This window comes from Heptranchias perlo, chromosome X (assembly GCF_035084215.1).
Source record: "Heptranchias perlo isolate sHepPer1 chromosome X, sHepPer1.hap1, whole genome shotgun sequence".
Classification (NCBI taxonomy): Eukaryota; Metazoa; Chordata; class Chondrichthyes; order Hexanchiformes; family Hexanchidae; genus Heptranchias; species Heptranchias perlo.
Genome location: NC_090370.1, coordinates 25,355,673 through 25,381,278, shown reverse-complemented (window position 1 = coordinate 25,381,278; position 25,606 = coordinate 25,355,673). Strand labels below are relative to the sequence as shown.

General features: G+C 45.4%; 1 non-coding gene and 1 pseudogene across 1 annotated transcript; one reads left to right on the top strand and one right to left on the bottom strand.

Annotated features, from left to right (window-relative positions):
- Positions 1–10,982: 10,982 nt before the first annotated feature.
- LOC137306988 (protein FAM200A-like) lies at positions 10,983–12,832 on the top strand (annotated as a pseudogene).
- A 6,964-nt stretch (positions 12,833–19,796) lies between these two features.
- On the bottom strand, positions 19,797–19,886 carry trnar-ucg (transfer RNA arginine (anticodon UCG)). Its single transcript is given in 2 exon segments — positions 19,797–19,832; positions 19,850–19,886. It is a non-coding gene; the product is annotated as a tRNA-Arg (tRNA).
- Positions 19,887–25,606: the final 5,720 nt, after the last annotated feature.

Below are 25,606 nucleotides of genomic sequence, written 5' to 3'. Positions count from 1 at the left end.
ATTCTGCCCCGAATCCGCTGTTACTGCAAGGGGTGGGGTTACTGTTAATCTGGGGATTTTCACGTCAGTCCATAAACATTTCAGAAACTGCATTCATAGAACGGAACAGCGAAGGGGGTCATTAAGAGGATGAGAGGCCAGAATAGTAATGCTTTAAGAACAAAGCAAATGGGAAGGAGCGGATCATAAACTCGTGTTCATTCTTGGGGCCAGTTCGAGTCACTTTTCGATTGGAATAATAATATTGCTGCAATAAAATGATCCTAAGTAAATATAGAGAAAATGCAGCTCTTTCAGAGAGGTTGTGGGTGGCTCTTAAAAGTGCCGTTTTTTTTCACTTCATTGTCGAGTTTTACTTAGAGCTGGTGTATTTGGTCACCGCCTTTGTCCCTTCTGACACGGCGTGCTTGGCCAGTTCCCCGGGCAGCAGCAGGCGCACGGCGGTCTGGATCTCCCGGGAGCTCGGATTAAATCGGCAGTCCCCACAGCCCTATGGTAATGAGGGATGGGTGAAGGCAATGATTGTGATTGGGTCATTGGGAGTGAGGTCATAATAATTATTAACTGTAACTCTCTGATTGGTTTCTTCAGATATCCAATCAGATTTAATAACTGCCACCAATCACAAACACGCTCACACTGCACATTGTCCGGTTTCAGCAATTTGTTCCGAACTGTTGCAGTTCTGCTTCCGGCCAGTAGATGTCCCCAAACCCCGGGACAGTGAAGTTTGCAGATGAGAGAGGGACAGAACAGAAACTAATTCTTCACATTATATTGCACGAGTGGGATTTAGAAAAACTGGGAATGGAGACGAGCTGCAAGTACATTTTGTTGGACCAAACATTAGTTGTAATGCTGTGTTAAATTCTTGTAATTAATTTAGGGGGCATAGCCTATACTGAGGAAGAATGCGACAAAATTCAAGAATTAATAAGCTTGCCGAAAGGCGGTGTAAATGGCCATTGAATTTCCATATTGAAAGGTGTGAGGTGGTGCATTTTGCTTGCGGGAATAAGAGTCTAAATGGGGTAAAAGAGCAAAGGGATTTCGGGGTGCAGATTGACAAATCATTAAAAGTAGCAGCACAGGATGATAAGGACATAAAATCGAACACAGCACTGGGGTTTATTTCTAGCGGAATAGAATTGAAAATCAAATAAGTTATGTTGAACTGTCAATTAAACTGTCAACCTTCTGTCAAACTGTTTTATTATATTTTCGGTTTCTGGATGTTTTTCTGTTGCTTCATTGAGTGAAGGATTCCATGATCAATCCTACCACCGACCTTTAGTGAACTGGTCGATAGTTCCCTGGACTTGTTCTATCACCTGATTTAAAATATAAGAATCACATTAGCTGTCATCCAGTCCTCTGGCACTATTCCTTTTTGTGATGATTTTTTCCTATATATGTAACAGTGCCTCTGCTATCTCTACCCTTGCTTTATTTAATATGCACAGATGCAATCGATCTGGACCAGGAGTTTAACCACCCTTTCTAACTTAAATACCTTTATATCTTTATTGACCTCTTCCTCTAATATATTCACCCTGTTAATCTCCCTGGTAAATACTGAGGCAAAGTAACAATTCAATATGTCTGCCATTTCGCTGACGTTATCTGTGAGTTTATCTTGTGCATCCCTTAGTGGCACTCAAGATATTCTGATTTTCCTTTTGATATTTTTGTGTCAGTGGAATAATTTACTATTTCTTTTTATATTCCCTGATAATTTGATTTCCTGGTTCCTGTTTGCTTCCCTAATTGTTTTTGTGACTTCTTCCGAACCTCTTCCTATTCACTTTTGCCATCCTCTTATTTAATATCTATGAATGAGAAACTCCACCAGCTTCTTGTGTCTGTTCAGGGACTGATGTTTGGGAACTATTTATTGTCTATGATTAAAGTGCCAGAAACCCAAAGGGAGCAATTCAGTCTGAAACTCCACAGAAACACTCTATTTCTCCCTCCTGGTGAAATAAGGCGCTTTTATGGTGAGTGTTGCTGCCTTCCAAGCAGTTAATTCCAAATGGTTTGAATCCCAGCACGCTGAATTCAGAAACACCAAGACTGGAACTGAATTTGATGATGTTCAGAGGGACAGTGTTGGTGTAAAAATACTTCTAAAATTCATTTATTTCCCCCATAACGTTGAATTCAACTCTGTTCTTTGTATTATTATTTGCCCTGATCTGAATGGTGGATACGGGACACAATTCCTCGGATTCAGTGAAATTAATTGATTTTCTGAAGGCTTTCCCTCTGCTGATTCCCGTTCCTTTTTTAAATTATGTCTGATTAACCTTTCTGATCGAGAGAAGGGTCATTGTCCTGAACCGTTAACCCGAGCTTCCATTCTCCACAGATGCTGCCGGACCTGCTGAGTCTTTCCAGCATTTTCGGTTTTAATTTTTTCTACATTTTATCCTTTTCACTTTTGATGGTCGCCATTCAAACTTCCAGATTTGCGCTCAGTTTTTATTTGTGTTTCAGTTTGGTTTATTTGGATTAATATAAATCGTGTCCTGAGAAATCAGACAGAAATGTTGCGCAATGTAGAGTGAAATATAATGGGGCAACTTTCGAATGAGCAAAACAAAAACTTTATTATGAATCAATTGTCCAATTTTTCACTGACAAAATATGAAAAAATACGAGAGTAGAAGTTACAGAGAGAAACTATTTCCTCACATTGCACATTGTCCTGAATCTGTGACAATGACAGATAATGTGAATTTATTCCACTCTGTTACAGTTCTCACTTATGGCCAGTAGATGTCAGATTGTATAAGAGTGTGAGATTAATTTTCTGTCTGTCAGTCTCTGATAATGTATGTGAGTGTGATGTTCATTCTGTATCCGTCAGTCTCCAGTACAGTCTGTGAGTGTGGGATTCATTCTGTATCTGTTAGTCTCTGGTACTGTGTGTGAGTGTGGGATTCATTCTGTATCTGTCAGTCTCTGGTACTGTGTGTGAGTGTGATATTCATTCGGTATCTGTCAATCTCTGGTGCTATTTGTAAGTGTGGGATTCATTCTGTTTCTGTCAATCTCTGGGAATGTGTGTGAGTGTGGGATTCATTTGGTATCTGTCAATCTCTGGGAATGTGTGTGAGTGTGGGATTCATTCGGTATCTGTCAATCTCTGGTGCTATCTGTGAGTGTGGGATTCATTCGGTGTCTCTCGATCTCTGGTATTTTATCTCAGTGTGGGATTCATTCTGTAACTCAGTCTCTGGGCAAAGTGCAAGTCTGGATTCGTTCTGTATTCTTATTTCAGGTTGCAGTATGCTGCTTGAAACTGTGTCTTTAATTCACAAATGTATGCAAATCTTTTGTCCAGCATTAATGTGTAAATATGTATACGATTTTGGATTTTGTTTTAATCAAAAAAATGTGTGAGTTTTGTTGTGTGATTTTATCTTAATCTCTGTGAAGATAATGTTCACTTCAACCTTTTACTGTGAAATTATTGGACTGGTATTTATTGTGCAGCTCAGTCTGGGCTAATGGAATTGATACTGTATGTTTCAGTCTGACACTGTATGAGATTTTTTGATTGGTGTGTTCGGTGTCGCTCAGTCTGGGCTAATGGAATTGATATTGTATCTTTCAGTCTGACACTGAATGAGATTTTTGGATTGGTGTGTTCGGTGTCGCTCAGTCTGTACTAATGGAATTGATACTGTATGTTTCAGTCTGACACTGTATGAGATTTTTGGACTGGTGTGTTCGGTGTCGCTCAGTCTGTACTAATGGAATTGACACTGTATGTTTCAGTCTGACACTGTATGTGATTTTTGGACTGATATGTGATGTGTGGTTCTGTCTGTACCAATGGAATTGACACTCTAACTTTCAGTCAGACACAGCGAGGGATTTTTGGACTGCTTTGTTATGTGTAGCTCAGTCAACACTAAAAGGATTCATACTGTATGTTTCAGTATGATAATATATCAGATTTTTGGACGATATATAATGTGTAGCTCAGTCTGTACTAATGGAATTCATACTGTACCTTTCAGTCTGTTACTGTGTAATATATTTAGACTGGTTTGTAAGGTGTAGTTCAGTCTGCACTAATGGAATTGATACAGTATCTTTCAATTTGACACTGAATGTGACTTTTGGACTGGTATCCAATGTACACCTCAGTCTGCACTAATGGGATTGATACTGTATCTTCCAGTACGATACTTTATGCGAATTTTGGACTGGTATATAATGTGGAGCTCAATCTGCACTTATGGAATTGATACTGTATCTTTCAATCTGACACTGAGATTTATGGACTGGTATGTGATGTGTTGCTCAGTCTGCACTAATGGGTTTGATACTCTCTCTTTCAGTCTTATACTGTATGAGAATTTTGGACTGGTATCTAATGTGTACCTCAGTCTGCAGTGAATGAATTGAAACTGTACATTTCATTCTGACACTATGAGGTTTTTGGACATATATGTGAGTCAAAAATGGGTAACATCTGAACTGGTATCTAATTTGTATCTCAGTGCACAACAGTGGCATGAATACTGCATCTTTAAACTCATAATGTGTGAGAGTTGTGGGCTGGTATTTAATTTGAATCTTGGAGCACACTATTCTGATTCATTCTGTACCGATCAATCAGTGCCATGTGTCAGTTCTATCTGGTATTTAATTTGTAGCTAAGGCTAAAATAAAGAGAGATTGACACAGTACCTTTCAATCTCATACTGGGTGTGATTTTGGACTGGGAATTATTTATCTGCCGGTCAGCAGTACTGAGTCGTTGTGAAATGAAAATTACATCTGTCTCTCCTGCTCTGTTTGAGTGTTGGATTGTGGTCAGTGTGCGACTGACTACTTCCGCTGTCTGAGACTGTGGGACTGATGACCTGGCTGTGTCTCTGTGCTCTGTGAGTGATAATGTACTTACTGTGTGTGAGAAGGAGCTGGCTGCACTGACTGCTCCTTGTGGCTCGGGTGGAGTAAACATTACACTGATTCTGGGTCCTTCAAGGATTTGACTGTAGGAAGAAAAAGTATCTCTTGTAACTCAAGAACAGGTGAAGTAGAAAATACAAAAGTGATCAATTGAATCTCTCCGTTCATAATCATTGTAATGACAAAAATGAAAACCAGCGATACAAACATACAAACAGTGTCAGTACTCCACTGCAGTACTGCAGCTCTCAGCTTCTGCACACCAGGTGTGTTGGGCTGTTTGACAACAATTTGGTGACATCCAGACACAACACAACCCCTGCACTGATCCATGAATGGCACTACCCGATGGGGCAGGGACCTTTGTACAGGTCAGGTTTCTAATACCCTCTACCATGGGACTAACCGTTCAACCGAAACATAACAGCCGCTGTTTAAAATATGTTCACACTTGTCACCTGGTGCCTGCAATCGATGCTCTTTGTTTAACTCCCCATATCCTTACTGTCCGGCTCTGTTTCCACTGTTCACTGTCCAATAACAATAAACAGGGTGAGACTGGAACTAAACCAGGAACAATTCACCACTGGTTTGGGGAGAGAAAGCAGCAATGATTTGAAACAACCTGCTCTTCCCATTCTGTCTCCCTCATCCTGGACACACCCTGTACACACACAGCCGGAGAATGACCTCTTCCTTCCCCGCTCACTCCATGTTCCGGGACCAGTTCCTGATCCACTCCGCCTCTTACAAACAGCCCCCGGACTCCCCCTGACCTTCCCCCGGACTCAATGCCGATCTCTGAGCCCATCTGCGGACACGGTCCCGAAGCGATGAGCTGCTGTAACGAGGCTGCTCTTTGCTCCCTTCCCCCGGGGGGCGTGATCTCTCCATTCCCGGCTGTTTTTAACCATCTTCTTCCGCTCACTGAGGGAATGGCGCCCACAGGCCGAGCTGGGGGAGGGGAGCGCGCATGCGCTCTTCTGCTCACCAGCAAGCAGCGCTGGGGGCGGGGCTGAATCACGCATGCGCAGATATCTGGTTCCATTCGCAATACCAAAATCGATGGAAACTTTCCCCAATTGGAATTTTTCAGAGTCTGAGCAAAGGAAGTGGGGGAAAGGTCAGAGGGAATGGGGTCCACAGGCAGTGCAGGAACAGGCACCAGGATGGGAAACAGATGGGATTCCACCAGTGCCGAACGCTGGAATCCAGACTGACTTTACAATCTCCAACCATTGAACGAGATGTTTCCATCCCTGCTGTTTCTCTCGGTATCTTGTTATGGTAAAGGGGCAATCAGAGATAACGTGGACGGCTGTGAAATGAGCCAATGGGTTCTGTTTAATCTTGGTCCCTTTACTGATAAAGTAACGCGTGAACCCGAAACTGGAGGGAGGATTTCTCAAACCAATCCTGGAGAAACATTGGAGGAAAGCGGGAGTCGGTGTATTTGCTGGGACCGTGTAGGATGAATATCAGACAGCAACAGTCCCAGATTAATATAATCAGAGTGAAACTCTCGGTCACTGAGAGTAATAACGAATGGACCTGATCTGCAAAACCGAATATAGTACAACAGGCAAGAGAGGGTTAAATTCGGCCCACATTGTTTTTGTCACTCTCTGTACTGTCCTTGAGTGTGGGATTAACAGTGTGTCCGTCTCTGGTATATCCATGAGAGATAAGAATGCATCTTCTGTTTCTCCAACAGGATATTCTGGATAAAACGCAACTTTACAGGTCAGTCTGGAACTGATACTGTGCCTCTCTGCTCGCTCTGTCACCGTATCTGTCTCCCTTTCTCTCTCACTCTCTGGTGCTGTATATGAAGGTTGGATACAGTTATTGAGGGTGATATGAACACACTGATCGGAAGTGTAAGACTGACAGTGTCTCTCTCTCTAATGCTGGACACGAAGGTCGGATACTGTCTGATATAAAACAGAGAGAATGGGGTGTCCGAGCCTCACTGTAACTGGGGGTGTGTTCGGCTCCACTCCCAGTGCATGGTCATTTTCTTTTCACAGATTCAGGGCGAGAGTCTCTGTGAGACGGTAACACTGGCGGAGAAACTCCGCGTCATAACTCAAACCCCAACATATGAGATTCTCCAAATCAGCTGGAATAAGGTGTTTGTAAAACGCTGAACCCGTCTGGGAGGGGATATGTGGGGAGATAGAATCGGGTGTGAGACTGAAATGGAAGGAGACGGTTTGACTTGTTATCGAAGGGACTGTATTTAGTCAGGAATATTACTGTCTGTTAATTGAAACGCGGCTTATTTGAAAGCTCCGGGTTCCTGGGAATCCTTGAATATGAAGCCCGAGTCTGTAAGGGTTTGTGCGGACCGCTGTGTTTCGGTTCTATTATCAATAAACGGTTTGAAATTGGCGAGTGGAGAAAGCTGGAGGTGGAGCTGGAAGATCAGAGGCCGCTCTCTGCTCTGTCCGTCACTCTGTCTCCTCCCCTCCCGCCCTCTCTATTTGATTCCCGTGTGGAACCAACGCGGGTTGGTGGACTCGAAACACGGTTTACTCGTCAAGAAGGCGAAAGGCGAATAATATTTCTGATCTCCTGGGCACCAGGCCGTTCACTGTCATTTGTTTCTGTACAGAGTTACATTTCAGTGATTCCCCAGTGAGTTTGATGAGTTATTTGAATAATCCAACAAAATAGAACAGAAACGGAGCGAAGCGCTGAATCCCACAGATGTGGAAAATTTAGTCGAGCAGTTCTGGTGGTGCTTTACGAGCCCAGCATGAGAAGTAGTTTAAATAAATACAACAAATCGGGTGATGTGTGGACTGGGGTCCATAAGTTACCGTTTAAAGTATCGGAATGTGGTCGGTGCCCCGACTCCAGTCCCATTAATACCTCATCTCGTCCACAAGGAGAAAAAAAGCAGCTCAAAGCAACACTGGTAGCATGATATCAGCGTCTCCCTTCAGACAGTAACCAGCCCTTTCACAGATACAGTGGGTGGCTCTGAAAAGAGCATTTACATCGAGTTACATCGAAATTACGGCACAGAAACAGGCCTGGATATTAGGCAGCACCCCATCCTGAGCGATGGTCACATCTCACAGCAGCTTGTTGAGCTCCTCGTCGTTGCGGACGGCCAGTTGCAGGTGTCTGGGGATGATGCGCGTCATCTTGTTGTCGCGGGCCGCATGACCGACCAGCCCGAGGATTTCAGCCGTCAGGTGCTCGAGCACAGCAGCCAGATAGACCGGAGCTCCGGCACCGACACATTCAGCATTGTTCCCCTTTCACAGGACCTGTGAACACGGCCCAAATGGAACTGCAGTCCTGCCCAGGATGAACGAGACTTGGCCTTGGCCCGAGTTTTTCCACCGGATTTTCCTCTTTCAGACATTTCCACAATCTCACAAACACTTTCACAAAGAATGAAGAAATCCTCCCGAACTCGCCCTTCTTATACCTTCTGGAGGATTACAATGGGGCCACTTTTGATCAGTCTCTCTCAGAGTGTTTACACTGCCCCCTCATGCTCACTGATATTCTATCTTTCAACTGTTGTAATATTTTCCATTTGCAATATTGCTGTTCCTCCTCCTTTCCCTACTTCTCGGTCCTTTCTACAGATCTTATAGACTTGAATATTAAGCTGCCACTTGTGCCCAGTTCGTCGTCAGGTCTCCAGAATGATTTAAAGAAATTACTTAATTTTACACAATGGCTGATGTGAGATGCAGCAATGTGTATTTCCAGCTGGTCAAGTATTGCAGGTATCGACTATCTCTTCAGTCCGATATCAGGTGAAGAATTACTGGCTGTTGTGTAATTTCCATTGATTGGGGCTTGGCATCATCAACTGGGCGGAAACGGGAACTGGAATAGAGCGAGAAAGGATCCGTCAGAAACCAATTCAAATGAAGATCAAAATGCAACAGCCTGCAGTGGATGGTCAGGATCTGATGGTTGGGAACCATATTATTGATGATTTTTTTCAGCAATGGTGGTATAGTGGTGAGTATAGCTGCCTTCCAAGTGATTGATCTGGGTTCGATCCCCAGCCATCGCAATTCAACGTTCAGAAACTCTAAGTTTGCAGTTCAGCTGGATTTTGTTCCCCAAACACAAACTGGTGTAATTGGAGTGAAATGTTTTCAACAATGGTTACTTTTCCCAACCGAAGGAATAGAGGAAAAACATACTGGAAATAGTGAGTTACCAAGGGTCTAATGAGAGTGAGGAAGGCAAATAAAATATTCGTATTTATTGCAAGGGTGTTGGAATATAAGAATAAGGAGGACTTGCTGCAATTTTACTGTGAGGAGATAGTGTGTAAAATTGGCCGACATTCGCTGGAGTTTAGAAGAAAGAGAGGTGATCACATTGCAATGTATAAAATTCTTCGACGGCTTGACAGCGTAGATGCTGAGAGGCTGATTCCCCTGGCTGGAGAGTCAAGAACTAGAGGTCATAGTCTCAAGATAAGGGGTCGGCCATTTAGGACCGACATGAGGAAAAAATTCTTCACTCAAAAGGTTGTGAATCTTCGGAATTCTCTCACCCACAGGACTTTGGACGCTCAGTCGTTGAGTATATTCAAGTCTGAGAGCGATCGAGTTTTGGATTTTAGGGGAATCAAGGGATATGGGGATCGGGCGGGAAAGTGGAGTTGAGGTTGAAGATCAGCCATGGTCTGATTGAATGGCGGAACAGGCTCGAAGGGCCGTAGGGCCTACTCCTGCTCCTATTTGTTCTGTTCTTATGCAGAGACCCTTATAACCCAGTGTGCTGACGAAACTAAGTTAGGTGGCACAGTAAGCATTATAGATGGGAGCAGAAAGTTGCAAAGGGACATTGATAGATTAAGTGAGTGGGCAAGACAGTGGCAGATGGAGTTCAACGTGGGAAAATGTGAGGTCATCCATTTGGGACCTTAAAAAATAGATCAGAGTATTTTCTTAATGGCAAGAAGCAAGGAACTGTGGGGGAGGAGAGAGATTTCGGGGTCCAAGTACAGAATTCACAAAAAATATTAGGTGAAATGGAGATTAAATTTTGATCTTTATCTCAAGGGAACTGGAATGAAAAGGAGTGGAAGTTATGTCACAGTTATACAGAGCTCTGGTTAGACCTCATTTCGAGAACTGTGTTCAGTTCTGGGCAACGCACTCTCTATAATGGCTTGGACTGTGAAGGGGTTTTTCTATTTCTGATTCTATGCAATGGGAGGGAATAGGAAAGGGTTTGGTCTGTTTGGATTTTTTTTCCAGTGGCAGTGAATGTGAAGGGGTTTGGTCCATTGGGATTCCTTCTGCGTGCTCTTGCATTGATAGGGAGACCTGCATGTTGCCAAATTGTTTTGTGTTTAACTTTGTGCCCCCTCGTTTGAACCCGAAAAAGAAAAGCATAAATGTAATGGAACAGGAAAGGAGAATCGTCAGATATCAGGTTATCAGCGGAGCTCATAGTGCAGGTAACTGCTCGCCAGAGAATGCTGAGCCCGATTGGCAATATCAGCTCACTGTCATTCAATGGGTCCGGTCACAATACAAACCCAAGAAAATCAAATGAACCATAACTGGACATTAAATAAGAAAAGGACAAACAATTATTTCATAAAGAGATGAAATGTCACAGGCAGTTTTGCAGTCAGAACTTGTGATTGCGTGACGTTGATTGGTTGAATGTTGGACTGAAGATTACATTCACGTTTTTATTCGGTAATTCCCGTTGGGCAGATGACAGGCAGTCATTTCATTCTGTGGAGCGATGACCTTGTTCCAGTGGAATCGTCATTCTGTTAGGTTTCGTGTTTCCGAGCATCACCCAGGACGCGCTCTTCCTCGCCGCCAAAGCCACGGTGAGTGGTGCTGGTCTGGGCCCAGTATCACGGGGAAAGGAGTCAGGGGCGGCTTAATCACCAAACCAAAATTCCCAAAATTGATCATTTTATAATAAGAAAAATAGTTCAAAAACACAGTTCTCAAACCCATCTACATCCGACAATAAAACCAACATGTGTGAGTGCTTCGTCTGCAACAGGAAGTTCGAGAAATGAGGGACATACTTCTGCCATGTCGTCCTGGCCTGAACTGTCCACTGAGAAGAAAAACAAATCGTGGACGAGGCAGTATAGTGAGGCTTTTTTGAAATGTGGTTTCATCAATTGTGCAAACGCAAACCATGATCCAAAGCCCCAGTGTGTTATTTGTTGCGAGGTGCTTGTAAACGAGTGTTTAAAACCGTCAAAATTAAAAAGACATTTTGAAACAAAACATGGGGAACTCGTTGATCACCCGCTTGAATATTTTGAAAGGAAGCAACGGGGATTAAAGTTATCAGCACAAGTTCTTAATCGGTCAACTGCTCTGAATGATTAGGCACAACTGGTGTCATATTTGGTCGCATACAGTGTGGCAAAAGAGAAAATGGCCCTTACAGTCGCCGAAAAACTTGTTCAGAGATGCTGGAAGATACGGTACGGAAATCTTCGACGAGAAGCCTGCTGAAAAATTGAGAAGCGTTCCTCTCAGTGATAGCACAATGTCTCGGCGAATATGTTCTATTGCTGAGGATTCAGAAGCCAAGATTATTACTCGGTTACAGTCAGCCGGGGATTTTGCGATCCAACTTGACGAGAGTGCTGATATTTCAAATTGTGCTACACTGTTAGTTTCTGTGAGATATATCGGGCAAGATGACTTTATGGAAGGTTGGCTGTGTTGTCTAACTTTACCAACAAATGCAACAGGAGCACAAATATTCGAAGCACTGCATGACTGTGTAGATGGAAAATACAAATTGGACTGGGCTAATTGCAAAGGAATTCCATGTGATGGAGCAGCAAATATGACAGGTAGAAATAGTGGAGTCATGAGAAGAATATCTGAGGCAGCTGATAATGATGTTTGGAATCACTGTTTCATTCACCACGAAGCCTTGACGTCCAAGTGTATTTTCCCTGATCTTATGGCAATTATGAAGGAAATCATGAAAATTGTTAATTTCATTAAAGGAAGCTCACTGAAGTAAAAGCTTTTTTGAAGCGTGATGCTGAGAAATGGGAGCTGAGCTCATTCATTTACTGTTTCACACTGAAGTACGATGGCTGTCACGGGGCAGGATGCTTACAAGGGTGTACGACCCCAGGAAAGGGATTCACATTTTTCTCGTAGAGAAAAAGTCTAACATGACAAATTTCTTTTACGATGACAGTTGGTTAATGAAGTTGTCATACCTGGCTGACATGTTCACAATTTTAAACGATCTGAATTTGAAGTTACAAGGAAGAGGCAATGATTTGTTTCGACATTGTGAACAGATACAAACTTTCAAAAATCATTAGAACTGTGGCAAGCCGGAGTGAAAAGTAATCGCCCGAGCTATTCCATGTTCCCAAAATTGTTACAACACACTGAGGAGAACAGCATCAATGAAGAAAAAGGGAATGAAGTGAAATGTGTCATGCAGTTCCATCTCGCTGCTCTGTCTGATCATTTTAGTCGCTACTTCCCTGCAGAGAGGTTTGATAATTTGAAGGCAAAGTGTTGAATGAAAGGTAATTTTGTTTTCGAAAACCCTGAATCAATAATGAAGCGAAACTTGATGCCTGAGCAAAAAAACGAGCTGGTGCGACTCACCTGTGATTGCACACTGAAAACACGCCACAAGTCGTTCAGTTTGTCATCTTTTTGGATCAGTATTTTCAAAGAACATCCTCTGTTAAGTCAGATTAGTGTTCTGTTTTTGCTGCCATTCACAACAACCGAGATGAGCGAACTTGGATTTTCGACTTTGAAAAGGTTAAAAACAAGAGAAAGAAACCGACTCAACAGCGCACCTGATAATGCGTGTGGAGCTTTCATCGTGTGATCCAGATTGGAACGAGATCATGAACAAGCGACAGACCAACCCTTCACATTAAGAAAGTGAAACTCAACCTGATCTTTTTTTACTTTATTAATACTGTATTTAAAATATTTTTCAAGTAACGTCGATGTATAATTTTAGTTATTACTTGAAGTGAAGTGAAGTGAAGTGAAGTGAAGAGCGAGCATGGATTGTCCTCCATTGGGATTTGATGAAAACTCCAGTCAGAAGATATTATTGTTTTGGGTACCTGGGGGAAGTGTTTTTCTTTCACTGGGTCACGAGAAAAATACTTTGAAAAACAGTGTTCTACATTGTACGGTCAGTGTCTGTTCAGCAAACCGGCTCTGAACTCCTCAGTCTGCATTTCGAGAAACGTTTCTGTGCGCCACGCGGGCAATAAAACACTGAACGACGCCCGGCGACTAATGGCGGCCACCGGCCCCACAATCCCCCGCGCCCCAGAAACCCCTCTGTCTCTCCAAGGCGCTGCATTTCCGCTCAGACGGCGCAAGCTCCCCAGGCCCGCCCCACATTCTGGGAGCGTCTCTGCCCTGTCTCTTGTCTCGAGTCGGACTCGGTGGAAACGGGAGAAGAAATCGGGAAGCGGCGGGTTGGACGTGGGAGGAGCTGGGTGATCGGTTTAATCCATGTCCGGGGCCCCCGCCCGCCAGTCCGCCGGGTCCCCCGGCTCTGATTCAGGGCCTGAGCAGCACTCGGTGTTGCTGAGACTTCGCTCAGTGTGAATGCAGGTTATTGTTGATCTGCCACCGTTGGCCTCAGCTTTGCCGGAGAGAATCAGCCAGAGACGGCGGCTACCGATGGTCGAAATACCGGCAGGTCGCTGTTTCGGCTCACAAGTGCAGAATTACCACTTGGCCTAATACTGGATGGCAGACAGTGACTGGGGCCGAACCCCACCATCACGCTGCACCTTCAGGAGAGAAAGGGAGAAAATTAGAGGCTGCGATGAATTTGGATTTCAAACAGCGAGGACGTGTCAAGGAGGGAGAGTGTGTGGGACGGGGGATTTACAGATTAATAGGAACAAGGAGGGAGAGTGTGGGACGGGGGATTTACAGCTTAATAGGAACAAGGAGGGAGAGTGTGGGACGGGGGATTTGCAGCTTTATAGGAACAAGGAGGGAGAGTGTGGGACGGGGGATTTACAGCTTAATAGGTGCAAGGAGGGAGAGTGTGGGACGGGGGATTTACAGCTTAATCGGAACAAGGAGAGAGAGCGTGGTACGGGGGATTTAGAGATTATTAGGAGCAAGGAGTGAGCGTGTGGGACGGGGGTTGGACAGCTTAATAGGAACAAGGAGGGAGAGTGTGGGACGGGGTATTTACAGATTAATAGGAGCAAGGAGGGAGAGTGTGGGACGGGGGATTTACAGCTTAATAGGAGCAAGGAGGGAGAGTGTGGGACGGGGGATTTACAGCTTAATAGGAACAAGGAGGGAGAGTGTGTGGGATGGGGGACTTACAGCTTAATAGGAACAAGGAGGGAGAGTGTGTGGGATGGGGGATTTACAGCTTCATGGGGGCAAGGAGGGAGAGTGTGGGACGGGGCATTTACAGCTTAATAAGTAGAAGGAGGGAGAGTGTGTGACGGGGGATTTACATCTTCTTGGGGCGATGGAGAAAATAATCTTCCACAAAAACTGAAACTGTCTGTTCTGAATTTCTATCCTGTACTTACAGTGATCACTTATGTAAATTATGAGGATCGATGCATAGACTAGGCTTGTATTCACTTGAATATACAAGATTAAGGGGTGATCGAATTGAGGTGTTTCAGATGATTAAAGGATTTGATAGGGTAGATACAGAGAAACTATTTTCTGTGTTGGGAGAGTCTGGAACAAGGGGGGATCACCTTAAAATTAGAGCGAGGCCGTTGAGGGGTGATGTCAGAAGGAATTCTTCACACAAAGGGTAGTGGAAATCTGGAACTCTCCTCACTCCAAAATGCTGTTGAGGCTGGGGGTCAATTAAAAATTTGAAAATTGAGATTGATAGATTTTTGTTTGGCCAGGGTATTTAGGGTTATGATACCAAGCCAGGCTGATGGAGTTAAGATACAGATCAGCCATGGTCTAATTGAATGACGGAACAGTCTCGTGGGGCGGAGTGGCCTTCTCCTGTCCCGATGTTTCCAGATGCAGCCACCCGCAATAAGGTTGTGGATGGGAAGGGCCTTGTTCACAAGTGAACGGACATCTGGAGGGAGATGCGGAGAGAGGAAGTAACTGGTTAGGGAGTGTCTGTAAATGAAGGAAAAATGTTGACGGGTCAGGCAGTGTCTTTAAATGAAGATGAAATGGTGACTGGTCAGGGAGTGTCTGTAAATGATGGAGAAATAGTGACAGGTCAGGGTGAATCTTCAAATGAAGGAGAAATGTTGACGGGTCAGGGAGAGTCATGAAATGAAGGAGAAATGGTGACGGGTCAGGGAGTGTCTGTAACTGAAGGAGAAATAGTTACTGGTCGGTGAGTGTCTGTAAATGATGGAGAAATAGTGACAGGTCAGGGTGAATCTTCAAATGAAGGATAAATAGTGACAGATTTGGGACCGTCTTTAAATGACGGAGACATGGTGACTGGTCAGAGAGAGTCCGTCGCCAAAAGTGGGAGATATCACCGATGGACAGCTTACCGGCAGCAATCGGGAGGGACGTAATGTCGAAATGAGGGGGAGAGCATATATACCCGGCCAGTGTCAGCATCTTCAGGAGAGGAGGGGGAGGGGAACCACTGAGTGTGGAACTGAACCCAGTCAGAGCCTTGACCTTCGTGGTGGCGGGGGGGCGGGGGGGGGCGGAGAGAGGGGTGGAGAGAGGGAGAGGAACCAATGAGTGCAGAACTGAACCCAGTCAGAGCCTGGACCTCCCTGGTGGGGGAGGGGGGAGAGGTGAGAGAGGGAAGCGAAACAATGAGTGCAGAACTGAACCCAGTCAGATTCAGGACTTTCAGGGGAGGAGAGAGAGGGGAACCAGTGAGTGTCGAACTGAACCCAGCCAGAGCCAGCACCTTCAGGGGAGGAGAAGTCGGCGAACCAGTGAGTGCAGAACTGAACCCAGCCAGCGTCAGCACCTTCAGGGGAGAAGAGAGAGCGAGATGGGAACCTGTACCGTGTCGAGCTTTTTGAGTGTTGTTGGAGCTGCACTCATCCAGGCAAGTGGAGAGTATTCCATCGCACTCCTGACTTGTGCCTTGTTGATGGTGGATAGGCTTTGGGGAGTCAGGAGGTGAGTCACCCGCGAATAATGAATAAAATTAAAACTAAAGAAAAAGGATTACACTGAGCACATAGACAATAAAGGAGAGGATGGGAAAAGGGAATGTGAGAAGATTGGGAACAACGTCAAAAAAAATTCGGAAAGCAAAGAGGAACGACGAGATTAAATTAAATTATCAAGCAGTATAAAAATAGTTAATGATTCCACAGACACATAAATAACGGAAGAAAAACCAGGATAGGGATCGGGCCACTGAGGGAGACATAGGATAAACTCACAGGTAATGACAGCAAAATGGCGGGAATATTCAATAATTACTTTGCCGCAGTATTTGTGAGGTTATCCACTTTCGTTGTAAATACAGAAAAGCAGATTATTATCTGAATGGTGATGGATTGGGAATAGGGGAGGTGCAACGAGAGCTGGGTGCCCTTCTACACCAGTCGCTGAAAACGAGCATTCAGGTGCAGCAAGCCGTTCGGAAGGCGAACGGTATGTCATCCTTCATTGCAAAAGGATATGAGTACAGGAGCAGGGATGTCTTACTGCAGTTATACAGGGCCTTGGTGAGACCACATCTGGAGTTTTAGTCTCCTTATCTGAGGAAGGATGTCCTTGCCATGGAGGGAGTGCAACGAAGGTTTACCAGACTGATTCCTGGGATGGCAGGACTGATGTATGAGGAGAGATTGGGTCGAGTCGGCCTATATTCACTAGAGTTTAGAAGAATGAGAGGTGATCTCATCGAAACATATAAAATTCTAACAGGACCAGACAGACTGGATGCAGGGAGGATGTTCCCGATGGCTGGGGAGTCCAGAACCAGGGGTCACAGTCTCAGGAAACGGGGTATGCCATTTAGAACCGAGACGAGGAGAAATTTCTTCACTCAGAGGGTGGTGAACCTGTGGATTTCTCCAGCACAGAAGGCAGTTGAGGCCAAGTCATTAGATGTATTCAAGAAGGAGATAGATATATTTCTCAATGCGAAAGGGATCAAGGGATATGGGGAAAAAGCGGGAACAGGGTACTGAGTTAGATGATCAGCCATGATCATTTTGAATGGTGGAGCAGGCCCGAAGGGCCGAATGGCCTACTCTTGCTCCTATTTTCGATGTTTCTATTGATCACAGAGACCAGCAAGGTGGGCAGGACATTGGAAGGAGAGATCGAAGAAGATATAAAGACATTTAAGACAGGAAGGGAATTCAGGAGAAACTTCTTCACCCAGAGAGTAGTGAGAATGTGGAACTCACTCCCACAAGGAGTGGTTGGGGCGAACAGCAGATAAAGACATGAGGGAGAAAGGAATAGAAGAATAGGGTGAGATGAATTAGGGAGGGAGGAGGCTCGTGTGGAGCTTAAACACCGGCATGGCCTTGATGGGCCGAATGGCCTGTCCCTGTTCTGCACTCAAAGTGATTCAATGTAATTAACCTTCACTGCTCTCGGGGGAACAACCCCAGCTTTTTCAGTCTTTCCCCGTAACAGGAATCCCTCATCTCTGGCACCATTCCAGTCAATTTCCTCGTCACCCACTCCTCAGATTAAAGAGCTGCCTGGCACACTCTCCTCCTCACATGTTGTCCCTGCAAACCGACGCCCCCCTACCAAGCCCGAGTCCAATGAGCCCAAGTCCAGCCGAGGTCAAAGGCAAGAAGTCGAACCTCAGCAGCAGGCCAGAGCTCGAGCCTGGGATTTTCCTAATCTCTGGGGCTCAGCGCTGGACGGTGCATTAGCCGAGCCGTCTGAGGGAGCTGTCCCCTGGCTCTCTGAGTGGGGACCCAGGGGAGAATATTGTCAGGAGGGAAATATTGACGTTTTTTCTTAAACTTTGATTGGTGACTGACCCGTCTCACCCACCCGCAGTGTGAGGCAAGGCAGCCACGTGACCAAAGAGGCGCAAAGACCCAAAGGAGCCGAACAATAACCCAAAGACAGCGCGTGGGCCGGGATCGTGACGAGCGCGGTCACACAAACTGGCCAACCTTGAAAAACAACCTTGATAAAGGGGCCTCGTGGTTCGACGAGTGATGTTAAAACGAGCTGACCATCTGGAATTCTTTGAAAAACAACTCTGTTAATCTGGAAGGGTCTTATTAATATTGTTCCATATGCAGATTGAGGTTCCTGCAGATGAAGACCCCATCAGACCGTTGATCCGCCTTACCCTCCCCAGACAAGTGGGCGGCTTGATTCCCCCATTCAACACACTCGCACTAGTTTCTCAGCCACTGCGCTCTCTGCCCCACCCACCGTTACGCCGGTTACCTCAGACACAGACGGTTCATAATCTCCCACCCGCTCATTCCGTCAAACACACACTTTTCCCTCTCCCAACGCGAGCCTCCCACACAGGCAGTCCAGACTCTCCCCTCCCCGTTCGCTCTCTCTCTTTCCCATTCCGTCTTTCTCTCCCCCTCGCCCATATTTGGGCTGATGGGGTCCAGAGTCAATGTCGAGGACTCCCAGGGCCACTCCCTTCTCGCTCTCCATGACTGTACTGCCATCGCTGGTTGGTTAGGAGCTCCCCAAGGATGGTGATGGACAAGTCGGGGACATTGGCTGAAAGCTATGATTCTGTGAGCATGTTTATGTCAGGCTATTACTTGACCAGTCTGTGGGACAACTCTGCCTGAATTTTTGACACAAGTCCCCAGATGTTACTGAGGAATACTTTGCGAAAGGTACCGCTGGGATTTGAATCTATGATACTCGGTTTAATAAGATAAGTGTTTTAACCACTGAGCCACGGCGACCACCTGACTATAATTATTTCCTAACGTTATGGTAATGATACATTTGCCAACCCACTTTGTTGCGCCTTCTCCCTCAATACGTCTACGCAATAACATCTATCTTTTGTTCATCGGTCTCTGCATGGGAAACCATGGGCATCAGTCATGATCTTCTCTTCCTTATCCCCTGTCAGTACATCTTATATCGAGCTCTATTCATCCTGTATTATTCCCACACTCTCTCCAGACTATCTGGTCTTATCCTATTACATTTCTCATCTCTTCCCACAAAATGTTGGTGAGTAATGTCTGTGGTGCACCAGGCCCTGACCTCCTCCTGTGGGTGACCTCCTACAAATTCTGCACAATAGTTTAATGTGTGTGCATTTTACATTAGGAAATGTGTATCAGCGCCAGTCTACCTGGTGTATCTATTCTCACACAAACGGCAATGCAGCTTCAGAGCATTTAAATTTTAGAAAGTCTTACTTAATAAGACAGATGTAAGGAATCTTACAACACCTGGTTATAGTCCAACATTTTTATTTGAAAATAAAACTGTTGGACTATAATCTGGTGTTGTAAGATTCCTTACATTAGTCCACTCCAGTCCATCACCGGCATCTCCACATCATGGTTGATAAGACAAGTTGTCCCTCTCCATTTCAACAAAATATAAACAATCCAGGGATACAGATTAAAACACCGGTGTCGGATTGGTATTAATAGCTTTCAAGCCCATTTTGATTGTACAAAACTTACGTAGGGCCGTAACGAAAGTTCAATACAATAACGACACGGATGGGATTCGGACCCATACCGAAAGAGCGCAATGGATTCGACCAACCATTTCTGAATCCAAACAGTCACTTTGACACGATATCCTGCCCGTGCACCCAGACCGACAATGATGAAAATGTGGAGTCAATTTCTGAAAGCAAAGTAATTTCGGGATTTCTGTTTCATCCGACTGTTCGAAACGGTCGGGTGCAAAACAGTTCGGGAGCACGTCGGACAAATTTTCACCCAGCGAGTAAAACGACCGCGGCAGGACTCGAACCTGCAATCTTCTGATAACAACTTAACTGAACACCGAAGTCAGACGCCTTATCCATTAGGCCACGCGGCCGATGACAATCTGCTTCACCAAATGATCTTAAACGCTGGGCAGGGATGGTTAAGATTCTGCTTGTATCTTTCTCTTCCTTTCACTTTGTTGATGTTGTTCATTTGTTGGTTTTTCTCTTGCAGCAAGTTGGCTCTGCTGTTTCCGACTGATCCGGAAACTGACAACTGAACTCCCGCGGGGTCTCCGAGAAACCGACAATCAGAATAAACAATGTTCAAATCTTTGATCAAAATGTTTCGCCTCCAATGCGAATCGCTTTCACACTCAGTCTGCAAAACAGAGTGAAGGGAAATGAAACAAAAGACAAATCGGTAAACTAAAAATGTACACGGAGAACAACACCGAGCGGAGAATGTGAACAGAATTTACTATCCAAGCCCGACGGGCCGAGTGGCCTCAGTCTGTCCTGTAAAATACGAACAATCCCCAATTCTGCTGGGTGTGATTATGATTTTCTGATTTTCAGGGGTCCCGCACCACGGGGTAAAGCGCTCACTGTTAATGTTAATATTGAGCACGGTATTCTATCCGTGTAAAAATAAAATCGCGGGTTTCTTGCTATATGTTCGATACATTCCCTTGCTGTGTGTTTAATCAGGGCAGGGAATATTTTGCTGGTTTAGTGATATTCATTTTTCAGGAAATTAGTAAACTCGTCTCGAAACATGAGTTTTCCAGTTTCTGTTTCGCTAAATGGAGTTGAGGTGCAGATCAGCGATGAGCTGCTGTGACTCCGCCGCGCCGGTTTAACCGGAATTAGACGTTTCAGTGAAGTGAAGTGAACCGTCTCAATCCGGTTTATTTATTTATTTCTAACATTGTTTATTTTGAGTGACAGATTGATCGAAAATTCATTGAGAGTTCAGTTGTCAGTTTTCTGATCAGTTGGAATCTGAAGAAGATAAAAATAAGGAAAGAAAAACATTACAAAGGTCCAAACTCGAACTGATACAATCACCTTGTCTTCAACTTTAATGGTAATTAGTTCTCCCTGTTGCCCTGTTCAATATTTATCGCTCCAGTAACATCACCATAAGACATTATCTGGTCATTATCACATCGCTGTGTTTGGGATCTTGCTGTGTGCAAATTGGCTGCCTCGTTTCCTACATGTCAGCAGTGACTACATTTCAAAGAGTGGTTCGTTGTCTATAAAGCACTTTGGGACGTCCGAGGTGTGAAGAGCGCAATCTGAGTGGAATCTTCTTTCGTATGGCCCCATGTGCCAGGTACCATATCCGAATCCCGTCGGCTGGCGCACACAGGAAACGTTGGGGGAAAAATTGGATACGGGCAGTTTTTGGGCGCAGGTAGCGTGATGCGCTGTTACTTCGCGCCCAATGACCCTTGGGCACGCAGGACGCAAGATTCGGCTGGCCCGAAGTCTCACCTGCATTCATCGTTCCATTCCGGGCCTTGCAGGACGAATCTTTGCAATTCACATTTTCCACCGCCTGGGGGAGCTCAATCTCTTAAAGGGAGGATGTTTCTTGGAAATCGCTTCAAGGCAGCTGGGACCTGTTATTTGCTTAAAATAAAAGCCGACTGTCTAAACGGAGTGTGAACGGAGATCAGACGCTGCACACATAAAACACAGATGCAGGTTCCATCCCTGTGTTTGCACACTGATGAGTTATGTTAAAACATTGAATAAAATTTACACACTACGAAATCCCACATCCTCCAATCTGCACGCCAGACCTCACCAATCTGCCGATCTGAGTTGGTACCAGGCCTGGAGGGTGAATGCACCAAGGTTCTCTGCTGATGCTCAGAGTCGGTGGTGCAGGGGTTTAACAGAAGGAGGAGCATGATGTATCCGCATTGGTGGGTGCGGGCAAGAGGCCCTCCAGACATATATGCAAAAGGCAGTGGGAGGCAGCGGGGGACGAATTCAATGCCAGGCGCACATCCTCATGAACATGGATGCAGTGCAGGAAGAAGTTCAATGCTTTTACATGAGTGGTCAAGGTGAGTGAGGCAACTCTCAAGTGGCATCACCTACCAACTGCACCATGCAATACAACCCCATCTCCCACATACCAACAAACTCTTTCCATCAGTCCTCAACTCTTGTAACCAGAGGATTCCTCTCACTCTCACACATTACCACTGTTGCAAGCTGTCCACCCACAACTGATCGGTCACACACACTGGCAGCTATTTAACCATGACAGGAACATCACCCAGACACACGTCCCGCTTTCTTGCAGGTGAAGGTGGCGCATATCAGGAGGCAGCAAGTGGCCGTTGCATTTAGATATGGACCTGTGACCTAACTCCATATACCCGGCATAGCTCGATATCCCTCAATACCCTTGGTTCACAGAAATCTATCAATCTCAGATTTAACATTCACAAGTGAGCTACCATTGAATACCATCTGCAGAAGTGCGTTCCAAACGTCTCCCACCCTTTGCGTATAGAAGCCGAGGTTAAGTGAACGCAACACACCTGGAGAAAAGAAAATGTCTCAAGAAGTTTTGCAGATTGAAGCTAAATATGAATTTATCCCAATTCACTCGATGTCATGAATGCAGAAAATGTTCCTGCATTTGGCGGCAATGAGCTCCCGCTTCCCCTGTGGCAGGCAAGAATTCGACCACTAAAACACCAATAGCCGAACGGCAATCGGCTGCATGTGTCCACTTGGAAACCTGTCTGAAAAAACATACAACCTTCGAGGCCGAAAATGAGGGTGTTTAATGAGAGTATTAATACCACGCGGCTTTCGCAGCGCAATCGGTCAGCACGTGGTATTATATAATAGTATCAGGCTCGAGGAATGCCGAAGTGATGCGTTCGATCCTCCCCTGGAGCATTTTAACCTTTTGCTTCTGAATATTTCCACCGGAGTTCAAGGCACAGCTGGTCTGTTCCATTAAGCTTCTCCTTCTTCCTGTTCTCATGTGGGCACTTTGGGTCCTCTGGCCGATCGTATTGAAATAGCAGGTGTGAGTTTAGTTGTTATTAGGCGGGAGAGAGGGGCGATTTGCGACAGCATGAAATGGCAAAGGAGGCGGCCCGAGATCTTTAAAACTGAAGAACTGAACAGACAATTCTTCTTTTCGTGAAAAAGGCATTCTTCTGTTTGAAATGTCGTGTAAATAATATGGGGATCGGGCGGAAAACAGAGTTGAGGTCGAAGATCAGCCATGATCTTATTGAATGGCGGAGCAGGCTCGAGGGCCCGTAAGGCCTCCTCCTGCTCCTATTTCGTTGGGGTTTTTTGTAACAGCTGACCTGCTCCTCGTGGCTTCGCTGTTTGTTTTCCAATATCCCGCCCCACCTATCCGCTTGATCCAGTTTGTTGCTCCCACTTTCACATTCAACTCGTTTCCAGTCCCTGGTCATGTGATAAAAATAGCGGAGTGCAGAGGTTCATCGCCCGCAGGAAGACCAGCGGTGGAAGGAATGAAAGCAGCGATTTTGTTTCGCCACCAATGAAGAAACGCTCACTTTTCCTTTATTTTTCGTTGATCTCTCTTGGAGCAAACTTTGGGGAAAGTGAAGCGAACTTCAGTGACTGTAAAATCACCAGGGGTTCTGGCTGCACAAGATGAAATTGGAAACATCGGCATCTGAGAGGCTGAAAAGGTTCACATTGTTCCAGAGTGTCGGGAAGAGGCAGCACGGATTGATTTGGAGCGCTGAATGTCTCTGCATTGCACCGCCCATGTTGATGATGCTGGAAGTGTCTGCATGGAGTGGGAGGGGGTTAAAAAGTATCTAATTTATTCGAGCAAAGTAATCCGAATTTTCCGACACATCACTTCAAACAGACCTGGGAGAGAGCGCAGGACTCGGAGACTGCTCAAGGCCCAGACTCGAAGGCCGACCCGCACTCGGAGCGGCACAGAGGCAATCGGTGAAAAAAAACAAGGAGTGACGTCAGGACAGCAGGTCGGTGAATGGCTGGTGAGTCTTCGTTTTTTTCTCTGATTTTGGGAATTGGGCAAAAATTGAATGAAAAGCTTGAAGTGTAAAACTCCTGGAAGCTCATTAAAATTAAAGCTTAAACTACTTAACTAGAGTAATATAACCAAAAAAAGCCGTATTTAAGGCTTAATTTGTTTTTGCTTTGTTTAAGTTAATCTAATAAATTAAGGCATGGCAGGGCAGCTCAATCCTGTCGAATGCACGACCTGTGCCATGTGGGAACTCCAGGACGCTTCCCGTGTCCTGGACAAGCACATGTGCAGGAAGTGTCGTCAGCTGGTGGAGCTCGAGCTCCGGGTTTCGGACTTTGAGCAGCAGCTGACGTCACTGCAGTGCATCCGCGAGGCTGAGAATTTCGTGGACAGCACGTTTCAGGAAGTGGTCACCACGCAGATTAAGAGAGTGCAGGCAGAGAGACTGGGTGACCGTCAGACAGAAAAGGACGACCAGGCAGCGAGTGCAGGAGTCCCCTGAGGGCATCTCAATCTTCAGCCAGTGTTCAGATCTGGGGACTGGTGGGGGAAAGGGTTCCTCTGGGGAGTGCAGACAGAGCCAAGTCCAAAGCATCATGGGGGGCTCAGCAGTGAAGGGCGGGGGGGAGGTCAAGAGAGCAATCGTGATCGGGGATTCGATAGTTAGGGGAGCAGTCATGCGTTTCTGCGGCCGCAAACGTGATTCCAGGATGGTATGTTGCGTCCCTGGTGCCAGGGTCATGGATGTCACTGAACGGATGCAGGACATTCTTAAGGGCGAGTGTGAACAACCAGAGATCGTGGTCCATATCGGTAACAACGACACAGGTAAAAAAAGGGATGAGGTCCTGCAGCTGAATATGAGGAGTTAGGAAATAAATTAAAAAGCACGACCTCAGGGTAGTAATCTCAGGATTACCCCCAGTGCCACGTGTTAGTGAGCACAGGAATGGGAGAATCGATCAGGAGAATGCGTGGCTGGAGGGTTGGTTCATGAGAGGGGGAATTTAGATTCCTGAGGAATTGGGACTGATTCTGGGGAAGGTGGGAACTGTACAAGCCGACCGGGTTCCCCCTCAACAGACCCAGGACGAATCGTCTTGAGGGGGAGTTGCTACTGCTGTTGGCGAGGGTTGAAACTAGAGTGGCTGGGGGATGGGAACCTGAGCGGGGAGGCAGAAGAGAGTAAAGTTGAGAGAAGCAAGAGAGGGGAGGACCCAGGGGAAATTTACATTAAAAAAAGTACAAATAGTTGTTCAAGAACAAGTGAAAGGGAAAAGCGTGGAGCAGAAGAAATAAAGTGTATTTTAGACACTACAGATAAAGTGAAAACTAGAAGGTGTAAAGCGATTAACCAAGCATCAAAGCTGAAGGTCAGGCTAGGGTGTGGCCCAACTAAGAGTGTTATATACGAACGCACGGAGTATAAGGAATAAATTAAATGAACTACAGGCACAAATTCAAATTGGAGGGTATGACATGATAGCTATTACTGAGATATGGCTGCAGGATGGTCAGGATTGGGAAATAAATATAACAGGTTGTAAGGTCTACAGGCGAGGTAGGGAAAATGGAGGAGGTGGAGGAGTAAGCCATAGTGATTAAAGATAAAAACACTTTAATGATAAAGGAGGGTATAACGAGGGGTAGGCAGCCAAAAGAAACCTTATGGGTTTAATTGAGAAATAGGCAAGGATCTAAGACTACAGTGGGAGTTGTGTATCGGACCCCTGGCAGCAGCTCTGAAGTGCTAGATTGTATAAATGCAGAGATTAGACAAGCGTTTAACAAAGGCATAGTGGTCTTAAT